At 51.0% G+C, this 14,354-nt stretch overlaps 1 protein-coding gene across 1 annotated transcript in view; it reads left to right on the top strand.

Moving 5' to 3' along the window:
- LOC144953346 (uncharacterized) overlaps window positions 1-14,354 on the top strand; it is a 244,395-nt gene that overhangs the window by 184,652 nt on the left and 45,389 nt on the right.

Raw genomic sequence — 14,354 nt, forward strand, 5'->3', positions numbered from 1 at the left:
CGTGTTCCTTGAGGGGAAAGTTCCCCGTAGTTAATCGTTCATCAGCGTACCAGTCCCTAATCCCGAAGTATGTCGGGGATAAACTGTACTTTATAACATGTAAACTGTAATACTATGAACGATAACACTAAACATTACACGATTATAAACTAGTGTTTTAATTTATAACCATATAAACGGAGGTAAGGTATTATAATATCATTAGAAGTATTAGAATCACAGTGTGGTCGTATAAGAATCACGCACAAACCCATTCTTAACTCATGAGATTCGGAATCTTTACGATTTTATAACAATCACAAATTGTAACAAAGCGAAATTCCAACAAGCAAAACACCACGCTCACATGACGTATTCTTAAACAAATTGCAACACTCAAGTGACAGAACTCAACATAAAAACGCCGCAATTAAAAGAACAACATCAGTAGACAAATCCTAAAAACAGACAACACAAGCACGTTAGTAGCGGTTAGAAGAAAACACCTATACACATTATACATCCAACTCGTAAATGGGGCTGTCGACGGGGCCAAGCAGCGAGTGTTTAACTCCATTGTTTCAGAATCCGTGTCATCACCCGGTCACAGCGGCTTAGCCAAACTACATCTCCACAACAAGGCAGGCTTACCTATGCTGTGTATTTTAGCAGTACATTTACGGACGCACTTGAAGATAACAATTCGTCTAGAAAAGGCAGGCGACTTGTTCTACCAACATGATTTCAATTTATATACGAAAGAAGTATGAGTTCATTCATGAGTAGTATTCACTAAGCACCGATGGCACTAACCTACACACAGTTATGATTAATCAAATTAAACATTAGTCGCTCATCCCAGCTCAGACATGATCGTAGCAATTATTTCCAAATCCGTGTCGGGTCCCACGAGAACAGGGCACGTCCACAAACTCTCAAATTATAAACTCACATTGCATACTCTAACATTATAAACTCTAACAATATAACCTTTAAACTGTGAGCTATACATTGCAACGCTTTAAAATAACACTACAAACTAGTGTTATAGTAAACTATAATGTTGTGAACTCTAGCAATATAAGCTATGAGCGATACATTATAACGCTATAAAATAACATCATAAACTAGTGTTACAGATTAGAACACTGTACATTGAAGTGTGATATTTAAATCTCATTCGAATTCTTAGCTTCACACCGTGTTCCTCTAAGAATCACACTATGCTCGTAAGTATGTAACATGTCTGTATGTAATATGCATGAATGTAATATGTCTGTATGTAACATGTATGCATGTGTAGTGGTGATACGCGCTGGGTGTATACGTCGTGTGCCAGCGCGTATGTACGGGTGTGTGTGTGGTGACGCGCGCTGACGGGGAGGAGCAGGCGTCAGTGCGCGGGTGGGGGTAGTGCTGCTGATTGGCTGTGTGCCGGTGACGCGCTGAGAGGGAGTGATCGGGTGGCAGTGCGGTGTGATTGGTCGGGGAGTGGAAACACGCGCTGGGCGGAAACGGATCGTAGAGATAGCGCGTGGTGATTGGGTAACTGAGGAGCGGTGCCGACGTTGAGGTCCGCATCCGCTCCGTCTCCCGGGAAGAAGAGATATATAAGGGGATGCACAGAGGAGTAGGGGGCAGAAGTGGAACCATCTAAGAATGAAGACGAAGGTGCAGAGATAGAGCCCGGAGAGGAGAGTAAAGGAGAGTAATGGAGAGTAGAGGAGAGTAAGGTATAGGTGTGTAGCCAGAGAGAGAGAACGGTCTACACGAGCTGAGTAATGTATAGTGTGTAGCCAGAGAGAGAGAACGGTCTACACGAGCTGAGTAATGTATAGTGTGTAGCCAGAGAGAGAGAACGGTCTACACGAGCTGAGTAATGTATAGTGTGTAGCCAGAGAGAGAGAACGGTCTACACGAGCTGAGTAATGTATAGTGTGTAGCCAGAGAGAGAGAAAGGTCTACACGAGCTGAGCGATGTATAGTGTGTAGCCAGAGAGAGAGAAAGGTCTACACGAGCCGAGTATGCATACGGTGTAGCCAGAGAGAGAGAAAGGTCTACACGAGCCGAGTATGCATACGGTGTAGCCAGAGAGAGATGCAAAGTCTACACGAGGCGAGTGGAGAGTGTAGCAGAGGCGCAGAGTCTACACGAGACGAGAGGAGAGTGTAGCTGAGGCGCGGAGTCTACACGAGGCACAGAGAGCCAGCAGCACAGAATCTACGAGAGTCGAGAGAAGCGTAAGGCGGAGAGAAGAGGTCACGAGTTGTACCGTTGTATGGTGACCGCATTGTGAAGAAGAGAGGCCACGCGTTGTATCGTTACAAGTCAAAATTTAATAAAAGAAGTGTGTTCCCGTCAAGGAGTTTCCTGCCGTCATTTTCCAATACTTCATCTGGCGTCAGAAGTGAAACGGGCTTCCAAGCATGGAGACAAGGAAGACCCGTAGGACCCACGGGATTGACCGCGAGGAAAACCTGGACGACTCGGGGCCGCTGGTGGCGGGGGGCGAGGAGGAAGACTTGCCCATGCTACAGGATCCGTCGACGGCGCCGGCTGAGCGACCGGGGACCGAGGCCGTGCTTCGTGAGGCGCACTCCCGACTGGCGGAGCTGCTGCTCGCCGCCGCGTCCATCTTGGCGGAGATCAGCTCGTCGGGAGGAGCGGGGACGGTGGGGGACATTTTACAAGGTCGCCCCGCAGATTCCCGCCAAAACGAATGGGGAATTCCCGCCATTGCGCCTGGGCCTACTTTTGGCGGGAACGGCGAGCGCCACGTGGTGGTGCGTTCCCAAGCGCGCGCATCGACGTCATCAGCGCGCGAGGGGGTCCGCCATTTTACGTCTGCCGCTGGAGCCGCCATCTTACACACCGACGGAGAGGCGGAGAGGAACCACGAGGCGGATGACTTCATTTTTCAGCAGCGTCTGCCCACGTTGTCAGCCTTCAAGGCGGAAGGCGGAGACTGGGGCAAATTTCAGCGAAGGTTTTTGGCGCATCAAGAGATGTCAGCGTGGTCCGATGCTACGGCGCTGCGGGCGTTGTCTGCCCTGCTGGACGATGACGCGCTCGCGGCCTTCAGGTCTGCACGGAAGTCGGACCGCTCCACGCTGAAGGATGCGCTGGGTTTGTTGGCCAGGGTCTACGGACCTCCCTCGGCGTGCCGCCATCATTTCTACGCAAGACGGAAAGCGGCCACGGAGACCGCGCTGGCCTATCGCACGGCGTTGCTGGCTCTTGCTGATGCTGCGTTCCCTCGGATGGACGAGGAGGGCCAAGACGCGATGGTTTTGGAGCAGCTGCTTAAGTTGGCGCAGGACCTGGGGGTCCCTATCAACACAGCTGACGAGATTGATATTTCTTCTTTGAGAGTCGCCACGAGTATTCAAGCGCACGAGGCCCTACAACGGAGACAAGGAGTTGGTTGCAACGCTGCTGTCGTCGCAGCTCCGGGTTCGGTGGTCACCGAACCCCAAGTCGTCAGCCCACGAGAGGAGGCGTTCGCCACGGGACGACCAGGGGACTGGAGGCCGGGGGCTCGGTCGCCTCTGCGATCGGGCCGAAAGTCGGAGCAACCAAGATCTACTCCGACCCTCGTCACGTGCTATAACTGCGGCCTCCGGGGCCACGTGGCGTCCGGGTGCCGCGCTCCGCGTCAGCGCGCCATGGGTGCTCGGCTGGACGACGACCGAGATCCCAAGTCATCTCTACAATCCCCGGCAAGTCGCGGCACCTCACACGCTCGGCCTGTTTATTCGGCACACATGGGACGCCGCGTTGCGGCGGAGGAGGGCCGGTTAAGGTTCGGGGATTCGGTTCGGCGAGGGGGGTTCGGCCGGGACCAGGGAGACATTGAATGGGCGGAATTGGGGCATAGAATTGTGGCTGCTTCGGCGGGTTCGTCCGTTGTTACGGGATCTATTGATGGGGTCGAGATTAGGGTGTTAGTGGACACGGGGGCATCGGCAACTATTATATCGGACCTCATTTATGATATTCTCCCAGTCCAATGTCGTCCGCTGCTTCCAGTGGATGTGCCATTTTACGCCGCTAATGGGGGATCGTTGGGCATTATCGGTCAGATTAGGGCGTCCATTTGCATTGGAAATATCAAATTGTCGGGACCCGTTTTCGTTTCGTCTTCTTTGGCGGTTCCGTGTCTTTTGGGCACTGATTTTTTGGCTAAAATGCCCATTAAAATTCTTATCGATCAACGATGCATTGAACTGCCATCGGGTCGCCGGATTGCATTTTTGACGAGCCCTACTGACATTCGGACGGCGTGCGCTACGATACAAGCGGTGGCGACACAGACCGTGCATGTGCCCCCGGGTTCACAGATGTTGATTCCCCTCCGGTTGCGGAAACCATGGGTGAGGGAGGCTTCGGAACAAAGTATGCTTTTGGGTCCTTCTAACAAGGCTGTCGGGGGTCTTGATTTATCGGTGGCTCACACTTTGGTGCGGGCTGACAGGGATCCGTTTGTGATGGTTTTGAACGCGGGGTCGCGGCCAGCTGTCATTCCACAGGGCACCGTGCTGGCTCACGCGGCGCGGGTCCCTGTGGATGATGGGTTGGTTGCGCAGGTGGGCTCGAGCCCCGCGCGGAACGTTGAGCCAAGGGAAGACCTTGAGTGGGTCCATTCGCTATGCGCCGCCTCGGACGATTTGTCGGCGGCGCAGTTGGGTGCGCTGCGCGAGTTGCTCATAGAATTCTCTGATGTGTTCAGTAAACATGAGTATGACACTGGGTGCACGGATTTGTTGCACCACCACATTGAAACGGGCGATGCGGCGCCGGTCAAGCTAAATCCCTTCCGACTGAGTCCCGTGGAGAAGGAACACGTTCAGTCGGCTGTTAACGAAATGCTAGAAGCCGATATTATTTCGCCCTCCTCTAGCCCGTGGGGAGCGCCTATTGTGCTGGTTAAGAAGCAGGACGGGTCCCTGCGATTCTGCGTTGATTTCCGTCGCCTGAATAAGATCTCTGTGGCTGACGCGTATCCGCTCCCCAGGATGGATGAGTCCCTCGATGCATTGTCTGGTGCGCGATATTTTTCGACTCTTGATTTGTTATCGGGGTTTTGGCAGTTGCTGCTCGACGAAGAGTCGAAACCTAAGACAGCATTTCGGACTCCAGGGGGGCTGTTCCAGTTTAACCGGTTACCCATGGGACTTCACTCCTCTCCAGCGACGTTTCAGCGACTTATGGAGTTGGTTTTGTCGGGCTTGCAGTGGGATACATGCTTGATTTATATGGACGATGTCATTGTTTTCAGTAAAACGTTTGAAGAACACCTCCAGCGATTGAGAGGGGTGTTCTTGCGAATGCGATCGGCTAAGCTGAAATTTAAACCGGCCAAATGTCACCTCCTTCGTAAGTCGGTTAGCTACTTGGGTCACATTGTCGATTCTTCGGGGATCTCCACCGATCCCGCGAAGACGGATTGTGTCGGTTCGTGGCCGACACCTACGTCCGTTTCCGACGTGCGTAGTTTCATCGGGTTTGCTTCTTATTATCGGCGGTTCGTTGAGCACTTCGCCACTATTGCAAAACCCTTGCACGCTCTAACGGCGAAGGGAGTGAAGTTCAAATGGGGACCGGAGGAGGAGGCCGCGTTTCGCTCCCTCCGGGACGCCTTGGTGGGTGCCCCACCCTTGTGTTATCCCGATTTTGCGAGTCCCTTTTTGCTGGACACGGATGCTAGCAACACGGGCATTGGGGGGGTGCTATCCCAAGTCGTTGGGGGTGTCGAAAGAGTTGTCGCCTACGGTAGTAGGGTGTTGTCTCCAGCGGAGCAGCGCTACTGCGTCACCCGTCGCGAGCTGCTTGCCATTGTCTTTTTTGTGCAGCAGTTTAGGCCATATCTCTATGGTCGTCACTTTACAGTCCGAACGGACCACGCGGCGCTACAGTATTCATTGAGGGTCGCCCAACCCTCGGGCCAGTTGTCGCGGTGGTTGGAAGTCCTCCAGGACTATCAGTTTACGACTACGTACCGTAAGGGGTTGCGACACACAAATGCCGATTGCTTGTCGCAGTTGTTGCCTTGTGATGAATGCGCGTGTTTGTCGGGATCGGCGCGCTGTAAACCGACGCTTGCGGGGGAGATGGGGGCACTGGCTGCGACAGCGGGCGCACCGATCGTGGATGATTCCACTGCCTCTCAGGGTCGGGACTCGCTGCTCTCGTTGTCGCTCAGCGAATGGGGCCGTCTCCAGATGGCGGACAGCTCGCTGCTAGCATTGCGCTGCAAGGTTGGGGGTCCCGAGGGGGACCAGGAGCGTACCGGCTCCTATGTACTTAAGCAGGGCATGTTATTGAGATGGGACAGTTTGTCCCGGCGGAACGCACTCGTGGTGCCTTCCGCTGTAAGGGGGAGGGTTGTCTTGGCGGCACACGAACGCCTCTTGCATTTGGGAGTTAACAAGACGCTTGCCCTGCTTCAGCGTGACTATTACTGGGCGGGAATGGGAAGTGATGTGGTAAATATTCTGAAGGGGTGCGTTGAGTGCGCCAGGCGTAAACCACCGCCCGTGGCAGCTAATCCACCGCTGCAATCTATTCAGGTTTCGCGTACCAACGAGCTCGTTGCACTCGATATTTTGGGGCCCTTCCCAGTCACGCCGAGAGGGAATAAATATTTGTTAGTGGGGGTCGAATACTTTACCCGATGGCCTATGGCGTGGCCTCTCGCTAACCAGTCGGCAGCGGCTGTGACGGACGCCTTCGTCCAGGGCTATGTCCTGGACAAGGGGGCTCCCGAACGCCTGCTGACCGACCAAGGTAAAAAATTTTCGAGTAAATTGTTGCAAGAGGTGTGCGATCTGTTGGGTACCAAGAAGGTGCGTACCTCCCCGTACCACCCGCAGACAGACGGGATGGTGGAGAGACTCCACAAAACTTTGACTTCCATGCTGTGCCAGCATGTGTGCGAGGCACATGTAGATTGGGACCTGCAGGTCCCGGGGGTCCTTGCCGCGTATAGAATGGCCCCCCATGCAGCTACGGGGTTTTCCCCATTCTATTTGATGTACGGTCGGGAAGCTGACCCGCCAATGGAAACGCAACTTGGCCTGTCCGCTCCACGAACTAATTCTAATTTGGCAGAACATATTAAGTTTAATATTCACAAGCTGACAGAGGCGAGGGAGGCCGCACGGCTTAATTCGCGGGCTCGCCAAATTGCTAATGAACGGGTGCGGGCACGGAAGGTGTCCATGCACGAATGGAAACCAGGTGACAGGGCCTGGCTGCATTGCCCTCAGGCACCCTTGGCTACGTCGCCTAAATTGTTGAGACCGTGGAGGGGACCCGTGGAGGTCGTGCGCGTTGCACGGCCCCAGTGCGTTCAGATAAAGTGGGGTAAGCGCCGTTGGTACGTTCACCCCTCCCGACTGAAACCGTTCTCGCCTCCATATGGCCTCCCCTTGTGTCGTGATGGCCGGGCGTGTGACGTGACCGGCGACCCAGAGGGGGAAATGTCTCTGCCTGATCCACACGTATTTTCGCCTGATCTGCTCCCAGGTGTCTCGGAACTGACAGCTGCCGATCACCGGCGGCCGGATCTCCGCGGCGGGGCCGGCACTTTCAGGCCCGTTCCGCGCCGTCTGGAGCAGCCGGAACCGCCGGACGGTCGTCAGTGTCCCGCCCCATACGACGGACCAGCCAGACGGACTCGCGCCAGGTCGTGCTACTTTGCATGACCTGCCTCGTGAGGAGTCGGGGCAGTTGGAGCGCCTCGTCACTGCGTGTAGTCGCAGGGACGTGGGGCGCGTTCGTTTTTTGGAATTTGCTTGTATCGTGTTATTGTTGACTTTTCGTGTTCATTGTCAATCTGTACATAGTTATTCTTGTTGTTGTTGTTGTTATGTTACGGGGCACACTGGGGGGGTTACGGGTTTTTTTTGTTGGTTGTCGTCTTATCGTTGCGGTTGGTTGTTGTTAGCAGCCGGGCCGGCTGCGAGCTATGTGGGAGGGGGTGATGTAGTGGTGATACGCGCTGGGTGTATACGTCGTGTGCCAGCGCGTATGTACGGGTGTGTGTGTGGTGACGCGCGCTGACGGGGAGGAGCAGGCGTCAGTGCGCGGGTGGGGGTAGTGCTGCTGATTGGCTGTGTGCCGGTGACGCGCTGAGAGGGAGTGATCGGGTGGCAGTGCGGTGTGATTGGTCGGGGAGTGGAAACACGCGCTGGGCGGAAACGGATCGTAGAGATAGCGCGTGGTGATTGGGTAACTGAGGAGCGGTGCCGACGTTGAGGTCCGCATCCGCTCCGTCTCCCGGGAAGAAGAGATATATAAGGGGATGCACAGAGGAGTAGGGGGCAGAAGTGGAACCATCTAAGAATGAAGACGAAGGTGCAGAGATAGAGCCCGGAGAGGAGAGTAAAGGAGAGTAATGGAGAGTAGAGGAGAGTAAGGTATAGGTGTGTAGCCAGAGAGAGAGAACGGTCTACACGAGCTGAGTAATGTATAGTGTGTAGCCAGAGAGAGAGAACGGTCTACACGAGCTGAGTAATGTATAGTGTGTAGCCAGAGAGAGAGAACGGTCTACACGAGCTGAGTAATGTATAGTGTGTAGCCAGAGAGAGAGAACGGTCTACACGAGCTGAGTAATGTATAGTGTGTAGCCAGAGAGAGAGAAAGGTCTACACGAGCTGAGCGATGTATAGTGTGTAGCCAGAGAGAGAGAAAGGTCTACACGAGCCGAGTATGCATACGGTGTAGCCAGAGAGAGAGAAAGGTCTACACGAGCCGAGTATGCATACGGTGTAGCCAGAGAGAGATGCAAAGTCTACACGAGGCGAGTGGAGAGTGTAACAGAGGCGCAGAGTCTACACGAGACGAGAGGAGAGTGTAGCTGAGGCGCGGAGTCTACACGAGGCACAGAGAGCCAGCAGCACAGAATCTACGAGAGTCGAGAGAAGCGTAAGGCGGAGAGAAGAGGTCACGAGTTGTACCGTTGTATGGTGACCGCATTGTGAAGAAGAGAGGCCACGCGTTGTATCGTTACAAGTCAAGATTTAATAAAAGAAGTGTGTTCCCGTCAAGGAGTTTCCTGCCGTCATTTTCCAATACTTCACATGTAAAATGTATGTATGTAATATGGACGTGCGAACCAAGGGTGGAATATGTGAAACGGAAGGTGCAGGATCAGGATGGGATTAAAATTATTTGAATAACACTTTGGTGGTATTAGGATCAAGCTGTCCACTGTTGGATGAATGTTCCATCTCAATTGCATCAAATAGCAATATCCAGTATGAATGTATAAAATAATCGCACAAACCCAATATTAGCCCGTGACAGAAACCAGCCAACACAGCCCCAAACCTCGTTCCTTTAAAAAAGTATTTAAACATTTCTATTCATTTTTGTAAACTGAGAATGTCGTTGTCCATGTGGGGAGATGGAGCGCAGTGGATCGTATTGTTTAAGCTGCTTTTCGGAATCTGCGTGATAACCCAGTCACATCGCCTAACTCCAGTGACAGCACCTAACACAAACTACATCTCCCCAACAAGGCAGCCTTACTGATGCTGTGTATTGTGTTTATGGGATTGATGGGTACAATGGGTACTTTTCGGTTTATCCGGCTTATTACCATTATTATGTATTGACGTTGATCACGTCTCCATGGACGGCTTGCTGTCTACTTCGGTTGTGTAATTCAGATGTTGTGCATGCTGCTGCTGGTAAGGGCATGTGTTGCATAATATGCAGCATGTATCCGCGTATCATGTTTGGCACGGATGCAGTTGGCGTTACTGTACATTTATGATGTTTTGGAGTGCCAATCCCATGCACTTTGAAATGTAATAAACTGTCAAAAAAGGTTGCAGCCCGGCCCCCGCCGCTGTCACTCTCTGGCCGTTGCACAAGCCATATCGGAATTTGCGACATGCTAAAACAATGAGTACAGTGTGACACCACCCGGGTAACTCCCGGGATCAAAATGGGCATTGGAAAGTGATCGCTTTATTGAGATATTATGGTACTACCACAGGGTATTGTGAACGGTTCAGGAGGAGGAGAGGTCTGGATTTGTAAGTCTCACAGTACCGGTAATAAGCGCCTGGTGGGGGATGCCCTCCACTGTTGTACAAATTTTGTCATTATTAGTATACGATCATGCAATGTTTCTATCTGCAAGCTGTCATATCTGAAACGATCCCCGTTATTGTTCGATTGAGAAATGGAGTGATCCACACCTCTCATACCATATGTGAGGAACCCAAAAATCTGATGCATGCGTAAAACACCCACAATGGGAATACGTAAACGTGAAAACACCAACAAAATACATTTTAATATAAGAAAAAAATAGGTGGCCCCATAGCGCATCTGTCTGTGTGTGTACATACAGACGGAGGATGCAGGGGCCAACCTGTGTGCGATCGGAACGGTGCAATTGCTGACCAATGTCATTGTGGATGGCGCACACGCTCACCGGAGCTGTGTCTTTGCGATGCAAGGGCATGGTGGATGGTGGAGCGCATATGGATGGTGCGTTACGAATAAAATAAAACAAAACAAACCACTGAAAGCAGCCATGCGAGCAGGCTACCTTGAGAGCGATCGCGAATGGGTTGCGTGTCTGGAAGAAGCCTCGTTCTTTCAGATGCCGTACCGCTTCGTCAACTCTTCGCTACGATTCTGCGGTATTCCATGCCAGCAGATACGAAGGCTCTCTGGGATAAATTCTACGACGAATTGGCTCGCGATTACGAGTACCAGTACCGCTTATTGACGGACCTGACGACGAGGATGAAGACGGAGTGTAAACGAAGAATATCGTGTATCGCCAGATATTTCAATAAGTTGCATTCTATATTTAAATAAGTTGCATTCTTTAATATTAATATTGTCGATTGAGCGTCTCATAAAAATGCATATAACCTCACAAAAATAAACATAAAACAATCACCAAAACATGTCTATTGTGTCCAGCCACTTTCAACTCCCCACCAACCAAGCATATACACACCGCCCGCGAAGCGGGTGGCGACTGCTAGTATGTAAAATAATCGCACAAACCCAATATTAGCCCGTGCGCTCTGGTGGGGAAAGGTCCTCATTATGAATCGCAACATTCAGGTCCAGAATACCGAAGTATACCGGGAATCACCTGTACTAAAAAACATGTAAATTGATAACACTATAAACAATAACACTAAACATTAAACGACAAAAAAATTATCAACTGGTTTTATAATTTATAACACCATAAACGGAGGTACAGTATTTAAATCTCATTAGAAGTATTAAAATCGCACTCTACACATATGTCGACTGCGGGTGGAGGCGTGGCTATGACGTAACAGAGGTGACGTCACTACAGCGAGGCTCCGCCCCCACGCGCTTGGCGAGCGCACCACGTGGTGCAGTGCGGGTGGTGTGCGTCACCGGAAACAGCAGAGTCCTCGGTTCGACATTAAACATTTGCCCCCTCGCTTTGTGCTGTCTTTGATGTCGCCGTTACTGCGGCGAGGACTGAAGCGATGCCTTTCCATCAGGCCTGGCATATACCTAGGCCTCAGGCTTCATATTTGTTCGTAGTTATTTTTTGTTTAATTGGAATTATTAACTTGCATTTCATTCATTACATTTCAAGCGTATAAACACCATCCCATTGGTTTATTTACTTTTAAATTCAGGTTTTTAGTAGAGTTTTTGATCTGTAGTTATATTTAAGTGAGTGAGGTGGTTGTACTAAGTGTGAATTTGAGTTCCATGTAAATTGTTATTGTGTAAAGGATTTGTCTGTGTGCACCTATCATGGCAGTGGTTATTTGGGCTTTTTATAATTAAGTTAATGAGATTGTTTATTTGTGTGTGTTATCTATGTCTGTGTCAGGTTACATATCTATGTTTGTAGCTGTGTGTGTTTCTTAATTTATGATGGGTGGTGATGATGTTTCTTGATAATGGATGGTGGTGATGATGATGATGATGGGTGGTGATTATGAAGGGTGGTAATGATGATGGTTGGTGATGATAATGTGTAGTGATTATAATGGGTGGTTGTGATGATCATGGGTGGTGGCAATGATTAGTGAGGTTATGATGATGAATGGTGATGGTTATGAGTGGTGATGATGATGGGTTGTTGTGATTATGGGTGTTGATGATGATGGATTATTTGTGGTGGTTATGATGAATGTTGTGATGGTTGGGTGGTGATGGTGACGATGGTTGGTGATGGTGAGTTGATAGTGATAATGATGATTGGTGATGATAATGGGTGTTGATGCTGATGATTTGTGTTGATGATTATGGGTGGTGATGAGTAAATGAGCCACCTGACACAGCAGCGGCGGCGGCGGCGGCGGCGGCGGCGGCGGCGGCGGCGGCGGCGGCGGCGGCGGCGGCGGCGGCGGCGGCGGCGGCGGCGGCGGCGGCGGCGGCGGCGGCGGCGGCGGCGGCGGCGGCGGCGGCGGCGGCGGCGGCGGCGGCGGCGGCGGCGGCGGCGGCGGCGGCGGCGGCGGCGGCGGCGGCGGCGGCGGCGGCGGCGGCGGCGGCGGCGGCGGCACATTTTGAGGGCGACGCAACTACTTCTGATTCTGCTGTTTCTGCTGCTCGACTATTTGTAGCCAGGTCCTGCTCTCACGGGACCCCACATGCGATGATCATGTCTGAGCTGAGAATTTAGCGACTAAACGTTACTTTGTTTAACCATAACTGTGTGTAGGTTAGTATCCGGGGGCTCAGCGAATACTACTCATGAAATAACTCGCACTCCTTTATGACCGACATTGTACTAATTTTGGTTGATCGAGACGAACAAGGCACTTGCCATGTCCAGAATAATTTTTATTACCAATATTGTCCTTAAATATGATTCTAAAATTAACATTAACACTGGATTAAACATGCACCTCTTAACCCCTGCCTCGTATTTACGACTAACAATTTGCATTTACACGTAACATACAGCCAAGCACAGTAAAATGCTAATACGACAATATTGTTATTCTAGGAATTTGAATTCGATTCTAACCCTGCACCCCCCACAATTCGCATATCCAACCCCCGGTTCGATGGAACGTTAGCTTTACATACATATGAGCAGAGTGCGATTATAATACTTCTAATGAGATTTGAATACCGTACCTCAGTTTATGTTGTAATGAATTACGAAACCAGTCTATAGTCGTTTAATGTTGAGTGTTATGTTTATAGTGATACAGCTGAAGTCATAGAGGTGAAACGGCCTAAGTGTGTACGAACGTAGATAGGGCGTCGCCGTTGGTTCGTCCACCCATCCAGCCTCAAGACTTATGTCCGTCCCCACCCGGACAGCTCATCCCCATGTCCTGTACAGCCCAGGTCTGGTGTGTCCGACGTGGTGGGGTGCTTGGCAACGGAAACCGTACGCCAAAGGAAATGTGTTGTGCCGCTCACAGTTTCCTAGCCCCTGAGGCCCGGGGTGCTTCAAGGATCTCCCACGTGTGAGGAATCGGTGCCTGGAGCCCGGTCATGTTTCTCAAAAGAAGCCAGGGACCTGCCTAATCCTTCAAGCCTGTGGTGCGAACCCTTGACGCCCCGAAAGGCGCAAGATTCCACCATGGGCGAGGGACCGGCGTCGAGAACCAGGTCAAAATGCGCAAGGTTGCGCTCGTAGGATCCCAGCCCAACACACGGACAATTGAAGGGTCCAGTTGAACAACGTGGAAGCGTGTTAGGATTGTTGTTGTGGTTATTGTGTTGTTTTCTTGTTGTTGATGGGTGAGTGTGGTCACACCGCTTACCCCGTACAGTTGAGTGTTAGGTTTGGGAAATTTTGCTACAGCTGCTGCCCTGACGCACGTGGCTTCTAAAAACTGTTGTTGATGTAAAGACAGTGCATCTACTAAGGGACAAGCGGTGACAATAAGATAGAGAGAGGTCACGAAGGGAAGGCGGGACAAAGGGTGGGGGGGAATTCACACCGAGAATAAGAGAGTGGGAGGAACGACGTTCAGGGCTGTTTTGGTGGAATATCGGGTCGTGGCATTTTTCTGTCTCGTCGTTTTCGTTGCTATATCGAGATTCCGGGGTCGTAAGCAGTGTTAAAAGATCAATAAAATAACCCTCTCCAGTCTGAGTCTGGAGTCATTACAATTGTAACGATTCAATCTCACGAACTTTGTTCGATTATTTATCTATTTCCATACTTGTATATTGCTATTCGATGCCGTTGAGATGGAACATTCATCAATCAGTGGGAAACTTGATTCTAATACGACCATGGTTTGATTCTAATAATTTTATGCGATTATAAACCTGGCACCTCGCAGGCCGCATTTTGGTCTTCTGATGCGTACTTACATATAACGTAGATTTGAGCACAGTGTAATTCTGGTACGACAAAAAATGTAATCAGATCCTCATC

The sequence above is a fragment of the Lampetra fluviatilis genome, chromosome 74 (assembly GCF_964198595.1).
Source record: "Lampetra fluviatilis chromosome 74, kcLamFluv1.1, whole genome shotgun sequence".
Lineage (NCBI taxonomy): Eukaryota > Metazoa > Chordata > Hyperoartia > Petromyzontiformes > Petromyzontidae > Lampetra > Lampetra fluviatilis.